The sequence below is a fragment of the Aotus nancymaae genome, unplaced genomic scaffold (genome assembly GCF_030222135.1).
Source record: "Aotus nancymaae isolate 86718 unplaced genomic scaffold, 86718_ANA_hifiasm-v0.15.2.pri h1tg000004l, whole genome shotgun sequence".
NCBI lineage: Eukaryota > Metazoa > Chordata > Mammalia > Primates > Aotidae > Aotus > Aotus nancymaae.
Genome location: NW_026988415.1, coordinates 62,166,483 through 62,175,132, shown reverse-complemented (window position 1 = coordinate 62,175,132; position 8,650 = coordinate 62,166,483). Strand labels below are relative to the sequence as shown.

The window sequence follows — 8,650 nt, the reverse complement described above, 5'->3', positions numbered from 1 at the left end:
GCCCCAGCCTGGTCTGTGTGAGTAAGCTCAGACAGCTGCAAAGCAGTTCCACTCCTCTCACCTTGGAGTCAACCCCCATCCCCAATATGCACCATATTGGCAGGAAGAAGCCAGAAGGATTAATGGCCTTTCTCATCTTCATTGCCCACACCTTAAGAAAGAGGTGCTATAAAACAAAAAGGCAGGAATTGAGAACACCTTTGAAAAAATTATAACTGAGGAAATTATGACAGTGATAGAGATCAGACCTAATCAACTCCATCTTGTTTCTAACCTTTAAGCTGTCCTTATTTATTCTTGGGCATAGGCCAAACTAACTTTGGGAAAGAATTCAGTTTATGGTTTGACTCTGAAACAAAATAGATAATGGCTCTTTCCTGAAAAGCTCCCCTTCTTGCCTGGGGACCAGTCTGCCTTTGTAAGAGTTACAAATTTAGCTACAAAGTTAGAAATTATGCTTTAGGGGTCATTCGGCTTTTGGCTACAAGAGTCTGAAGCTTCCCAAATTGCCCCTGGGAATAACATTACTACTTTAGAACCTAAGATCATTGCTTGAGGTATTTTATAGACTCTGCACTTGATGGATCAGCTGACACCACCCAGACTGGTAATCTGACAGTTCCACAGTCCCACTCAGGAACAGAATACGGTAAGGAAACTTCAGACCTCTCTGATTCCATCTTCAACCTGACCAATCAGCACTTCCCACTTCCTAACACATCAAATTATCTTTAAAATCTTGGTCTCTGAATGCTCAGGAAGACTGATTTGAGTAATAATAAAACTCTGGTTTCCTACAAAGCTGATCTGGCCTGAATTATCCTTTCTTCACTGCAATTTCCCTGTCTTGATAAATCAGCTCTGTCTAGGCAGCCAGCAAGGTGAACCTCTTGGCTGGTTACAATTCCAGCTAGTTTGGGGGCAAAGGTGAAGAATCACTTTAGCCTGTGAGGTCAAGGCTACAGTGAGCTGTGTTTGTGTCACTGCACTCCACCCTGGGTGACAAAGAGATACCCTGTCAAAAAAATTTAAAAAAAGAGGAAGAAAAAAAGAAAGAACAAATGAAATAGAACATTTTTATAAAGATTAAATATATTAATCATATATCTTAATATAAATAAAATAAGATATTAGTATAAATAATTACTTCAGATACAATGATCCAAATATAATAACAAAAAATAGAAATTGTAGGAGTGGGGAAAGGACAAAATTAATTGTATATGTCTAAGAGAAAGAAACTTTCAATGTAAAGACACAGATAATTTAAAAATAAAGAGGTAAAGAAAGGTATATGGTGTTAACATTTATCAAAACAAAATGTGTTACCAAAAGTTAATGTTTTGAGGGAATGTTTTTTACCAGCTTGGGTTGTTTGGGATAATAACATTGACTAAGTTCCATAGTGGGTTATAACACACACACACATATATATATATATATATATATATATATATATATATATAATTCACTACTATTTTGTACTCTACATTACGTGTTAAAAAAGTGTGAGTAGCTATATTATTTTTTGAAAAGGCTATCTTCAGAGAAAGTAAAATGATCATAAATAAAGAGTCATCTTTTAATGATAAAGGATCAATTCCCTAAGAGAATATAACAATCCAAAACATGTACACATCTAAAAAATAGAGTATATGAGGCAAAAACTGATTGCACTACAAGGGTAAACAGACAAATCTATTATAGTTGGAGACATCTACAACTCAATGTAAGTAATTGACAGATTAAGCAGGTAAAATATCAGTAAGAATAAAAATGGCCTGAACATCACTTCAATCAATTTGATCACTTAGCACTTATAGAATTGTCCATATGAAGAGAGCAGAAGACACATTCTTCAGAAGCCGTCATGAAATATTTTAAAAAGACCACATTTTTGTGCTATAAAACACAACTTAACAAATTTAAAATAATATGTATCAAATACAAAATAAAGTATGTTCTCAGACCACAATAAATATGAATCAATTTTTAAAATTTGAATTTAAAAATATTAACATATTTTAAAGTAACTCACAGTTCAAAAAAATAAATATAAATTTAGAAATCACTTTACCTACAGGAAAACAAATATGCAATCAGAATTTACCCATACTTAATGGAAAATTTATAGCATTAAATTATGTATTTGCCAGAGCAATCAAGCAGGAGAAATTAATAAATGACATTCATTTAGGAAGAGAGAAAGTCAAATTATTGCTGTTTGCAGACAACATAATCCAGCATCTAGAAAACCCCATAGTCTCAATCCCAAAGTTCCTTCAGCTGATAAAAAACTTTAGCAAAGTTTCAGGATACAAAAGAAGCGTACAAAAATCATTTGCATTTCCACATACAGACAACAGCCAAACAGAGCGCCAAATCAGAAAGGTAATCTCATTTACAATTGCCACAAAAATAATAAAATACCTAAGTATACAGCAAACCAGGAAGGTGAAAAATCTCTACATTGAAAATTACAAAACTGCTCAAAGAAATCAGAGAAGACACACACAAATGAAAAAATATCCCATGCTCAGGAATAGGAAGAATCAATATAATTAAAATGGACATATTGCCTGCCCAAAGCAATTTACAGATTCAATGCTATTCTTATCCAATTACCAACAACATTCTTCACAGAACTACAAAACAGTATTTTAAAATTCATATGGAACCAAAAAAGAACTTGAATAGCCAATGCCACGCTAACCAAAAAGAATAAAACTGGAGGCATCACACCACCCTACCTCAAACTATATTACAGGGTTACAGTAAGCAAAAAAGCATGGTACTGGTACAAAGAATGCACGTAAATGAATGGGACAAAATAGAGAGTCCAGAAATAAGGCTGCACACCTATGATTATCTGATCATTGACAAAGCTCACAAAAACAAATAATGTGGAATAAACTCCCTATTCAGTAAATGGTGCTGGGATAACTGACTAGCCATATGCAGAAGATTGCAGTTAGACTCCTTTTTTTACACCATATACCAAAATAAATTAAGTATGGACTAAATGCTTAAAATTAAAATCAAAATCTATAAAAACTTGAAGACAAGCTAGGTAACACAATCTTGAACATAGGAATAGGCAAAGATTTTAGGACAGACACTAAAAGCAATCAAAACAAAAGCAAATTTTGACAAATTAGATATAACCAAACTTAAGAGCTTCTGCACAGCAAAATAAACTACAACAAGATAAAGAGACAACCTACAGAATGGAAGAATATATTTGCTAACTATGTATCTGACAAAGGTCTAATATCCAGCATCTATGAGTAATTTAAACAAATTTCCAAAAATATACCAACTCCATTAAAAAGTGGGCAAAGGAAGTAAAGAGACACATTTCAAAAGAAGACATGCCTGCAGCCAACAAGCACATGACAAAAAGCTCAATATTACAGAAATGTTTATCAAAACCACAATGAGACACCATCTCACACCAGTCAGAATGACTATTAAAAAAGAGTCAAAAAATAGCAAATGATGCCAAGGTTGTGGAGAAAAGGGAACATTTATACGATGTTGGTGAGAATTTTAATTAGTACAACCATTGTGGAAAATAGTGTGGCTACTCTTCAAAGAGCCATGAAAACAGAACTACTACTTTACCCAGTAACCTTATTACTGGGTATACACCCAAAGGAATATACATAGTTCTGTTATAAAGGAACATTCACACATATGTTCATGTAGCACTATTCACAATAGTTAAGACATGGAACCAATCTAAATACCTATCTGTGGAAAAACAAATAATGAAAATGTGGTACATATACAACATAGAATACTATGCAGCCATAAAAAAGAACAAGATCATGTCTTGTGGGAACATGGATGAAGCTGGAGTTTACTATTCTTAGCACACTAATGCAGGAACAGAAAACCTAATACCACATGTTCTCATTTATAAGTGGGAGCTAAATGATGAGGACTCATGAAGACAAAGAAGAAAACAGGCACTGGCATCTACCTGAGGGTGGAGGTTGTAAAGAGAGAGAGGAGAAGCAAAAAAAATAACTTTTGGGTACTAGACTTAATACTTAGGTGATGATTTAACCTGTACAACAAACTTCCGTGACATGAGTTTACCTAGATAACAAATCTTCACATGTACCCACGAACCTAAAATAAAAGTTAAAAATAAGTTAAAATAAAAAATAATTTATGACTTAATAAAATACATTCTAGTGCATTAATATACCTCATTTTTTTCACTCATCAGTTTATAGACATTGGAGCTGTTTTCCATTTTGAATTTGTTATGAATAACAATGCTGTAAGCACTGACATACATGTTCTTGTGGATATATATTCTCATTTCTCATGGGCATATATTTAATGGAATTGCTGGCTCATAAGGCAACACTGTATTAGGTTGGTGCAGAAGTAATTGTGTTTTTTGCCATTATTTTTAATGTGATTAAAAAAGTAATGTTTGCAATTACTTTTAATATTTAACATTTTGAGGGGCTTCACCATTTTATAATCCCACCAGCAGTGTATGTGCAACCCAATTTGCCTATATCCATACCAACACTTTTTATTATCTGTTTTTTATTAGAACCATCCTAATGGCTGTGAAGATGTATTCTATCAGGACTTTCATTTACCTTTCCCTAATGATTAATGATACATAGAAACTTCATGTATATATTAGTCATTTGTATATTTTCTTTGGAAAAATGTCTACTTACATCCTTGGCCCATATTTTAATGGGATTATTTTCATTTTTATTTTTGAGTTGTAAAAATTTGTAATGCATTCTGGATATATGCCATATATCTATTATCAAAGTTATGATTTGCAAATATCTACTTACATTTTGAGGGCTGTTTTGCTTATGCCATAATTTTCAAAATAAAAGATTTTAATCTTGATATAGTCCAATATATATATTTTGTTTTTTTGTCACAAGCTTTTTGCTTGCTCCTAAAAAACCATTACCTATATCCAAGGTCAAGGAAGATTCGCTCATACATATCCTTCTAAGATTTTTATGTTTAAAAAAAGACTAAAAGCTAAAGCTCTTACATTTACATCTTTGATACATTTTTAGTTTTAGAGTATAGTGTGAGAAAGGGGTCCAACCTTATTTATTTATTTTGTACATGGATATCCAGTTGTATCAGTACCATTTTTTGAAAAGACAGCTCTTTTCCCATTGTATAGTTTTTGTCATCCTTGTGGAAAATCAATTGACCACAAATCTGTGGGTTTATTTCTGGATTCTTGATTCTATTCCATTGATCTAATATATTGTCTTGATACCATTAACATATTGTCTTGATTAATGTAGTTTTATAATCAGTTTTGAAATCAAGAAGTTTGCAACTGAACTTCTATATTTCTTTTTCAAACTTGTTTTGCCTATTCTGAGTTATTTGCCTTTCCATAAGAATTTTTGGGTTATATTACAATTTTTGCAAGGAAACCAGCTGTTATTTTGATGTATGTTTTGGCTTTGTAGATTAATTTGGGAACTATTGGCATCTTAATAATATAAAATAGTTTGATCCATAAATGTGGAATCCATTTTTGTTTACTAGATCTAATTTGTTTCAATGTTATTTTGTAGTTTTAAATGTACATGTCTAGCATTACTTTTGTTACATTTGGTTTTTTTTTTGTATTTTAGGTTTTGGGGTACATGTGAAGAACATGCAAGATTGCTGCATAGGTACACACGTGGCAGTGTGATTTGCTGCCTTCCTCCCCTTCACCTATATCTGGCATTTCTCCCCATGTGATCTCTCCCTCACTCCCCACCCCTCACTGTCCCCTCCCCTATTTCCCCCCAACAGACCCCAGTGTGTGATGCTCCCCTCCCTGTGTCCGTGTGTTCTCCTTGTTCAACACCCGCCTATGAGTGAGAACATGCAGTGTTTGATTTTGTGTTCTTGTGTCAGTTTGCTAAGAATGATGGTTTCCAGGTTCATCCATGTCCCTACAAAGGACGCAAACTCATCATTTTTGATGGCTGTGTGAATTCTGGATATCAGCCCTTTGTCAGATGGGTAAACTGAAAAAATTTTTTCCCATTCTGTTGGTTGCCAATTCACTGTAATGACTGTTTCTTTTGCCGTGCAGAAGCTGTGGAGTTTGTTCAGGTCCCATTTGTCTATTTTGGCTTTTGTTGTCAACGCTTTTGGTGTTTTGGTCATGAAGTCCTTGCCTACGCCTATGTCCTGAATGGTTTTGCCTAGATTTTCTTCTAGGGTTTTTATGGTGTTAGGTCTTATGTTTAAGTCTTTAATCCATCTGGAGTCAATTTTAGTGTAAGGTGTCAGGAAGGGGTCCAGTTTCTGCTTTCTGCACATGGCTAGCCAGTTTTCCCAATACCATTTATTAAACAGGGGATCCTTTTCCCATTGCTTGTTTTTGTCAGATTTGTCAAAGATCGGATGGTTGTAGATATGTTGTCTTGCCTCTGAGGACTCTGTTCTATTCCATTGGTCTATATCTCTTTTTTGGTCCCAATACCATGCTGTTTTGATTGCTGTAGCCTTGTAGTATAGTTTGAAGTCCGGTAGTGTGATGCCTCCCTCTTTGTTCTTTTTGCTTAGAATTGACTTGGCTATGTGGGCTCTCTACATTTGGTTTTAAGAATTTTATTTTTAAACATATTTTATATGGATTTTATCCTAAAATTCCTTTTAAATTATTAATTGATAACATACAAAATTACATTTGGTGTGTATATGCATCTTGATTGGTGAAATCTTGCTAATTCATATACTAGTTTTAATTTTTCATATGTGGATTCCTTAGAAATGTTCATATAAAACTTCCTTTCATCTGCAAATAGAGATAATTTTTCTTCTTCCTTTTCACTCTGGTTTTTATTTCATTGTCTTATCTTTTGACTAGTATGTCTAGTAAAATATTACATAGAAGTAGTGACAATGAACATCTTGCCTTGCTCCTAATCTTTGAGCAAACACATTCAGTTTTTCACCACTCTATGATAGTGCATGTATATATTTAGGGTATTTGAGAGAGGGAGAGGTAGAAGAAAAAGGGAGAGTAAAAGAATTTAAGGACTTAGCTTACATGATTGTGGATGCTGGCAACTCAGAAATCCACAGGGTAGGCTTGCAGCCTGGTGACCCACGATAGAATTCAAATTTGAGAGTACTCTGCTGGCAGAATTTTCTTTTTCTCTGGAGAGGTCTGGTTTTTTCTTTTTTCTTTTTTTTTCTTTTAAGGCTTTCAACTAATTTGGATGAGGTCTACTTACATTATGAAGGGTAATATGCTTTACTTAAAGTCTACTGATCTAAATGTCAATCTTATCTAAAAAAATATATGTTCACAGAAATAGCTAGAACAATGTTTAACCAAAGATCTGGATTCTATAGCCTAGCCTGACACATAATATTAACCATCACATAGGAGATATAGCATTAATTGACATTTAAATTTTAAACTAACTTTATTTTTTGAGATAAACTTCATTTGTTCCTAACATATAAACTTTTTTATACATTCCTGGATTTGGTTGGCTGGTATTTCATTGAAGATCTTTGTATCTATATGCATGAGTAATATTTTTTTTATTTTCTTGACATCGTCATGGTCTTGTTTTGATATGCTAGTAGTATTGGCTTGATAGAATTATTTGGAAAGCATATTTCTCTTATTCTATTTCTTGGAAATGTTTGCACAGGATTGGTATTAATTATTACTTGATTGGTAGAATTCATCAGTGAAGCCATCTACACTAGCTATTTTGTGGAAAGTTTTCTAAACATTAATTTGACTTCTTTATAAGTATATTACAGTTTTCTATTTCTCTTTGAGTAAGTTTTGGTAATTTGTGAATTTCTATGAATTAGTCTATTCCATCTAATTAGTAATGTCTTCTCTCTCATTCCTGATGTAAGTTGAGTCTTTTCTTCTTGGTAGCTCTAAGCCAGCCATTGTAATTTTTATTGATCCTTTCCAGGAACTAACTTAAAGTCTTATTACTCTTTCATGCTATTTTTTTTAAACTCTAATTTTTTCTTCTGATGGTTTATGTTTAATTTACTTTTTTTTTCTAAATTTTTAAGGTGTAAGTTATGTTGAGATCTTTCTTCTCTTGACTATAGTCACTTATAGGTATAAATTTCTCTCTAAGCACTACTTTTTATGCATCTCATACATTTGTTAAGATTTGTTTTTATTTGTATTCATCTCAATGTATTTTTTTAATTCCATTTTGAATTTTTCTTTAACCAATTGATTATTTAGTAAGGTACAAATTCATTTCCAAATATTTATGAAGATCTACACTTTTTATTACTTAATTTTATAGTTGGACATATGTTTTGTATGATTTCAATAATCTTAAATATATTGAGATTTTTGTTACAGTGTATCAAACAGTCTACACTGGACATTGTTCCGGTGCATTTGAAAAGAATGTGGCATTCTACTGCTCTTGAGTGGAGAGTTCTATAGAAGTCCATTAGGTCCGGTTGGTTTATACTCATTTTTATGTGTTCTCTTTTCTTAATAATCTTTGGTCTGGTTGTTTTATTCATTATTGAAAGTGAAGTGTCAGAGTCTCCCTCTATTAATATTAAATTGTCCATTTCTCCCTTTCATTCTGTCAGTTGTTACTTGCTGTATTTGCATCTCTTTTGTTATGTA

General features: G+C 32.9%; 1 non-coding gene across 1 annotated transcript; it reads left to right on the top strand.

The window, feature by feature from the left end:
- Window positions 1-1,325: 1,325 nt before the first annotated feature.
- LOC135269379 (small nucleolar RNA SNORA4) lies at window positions 1,326-1,493 on the top strand. The gene has a single exon (XR_010337666.1). It is a non-coding gene; the product is annotated as a small nucleolar RNA SNORA4 (small nucleolar RNA).
- Window positions 1,494-8,650: the final 7,157 nt, after the last annotated feature.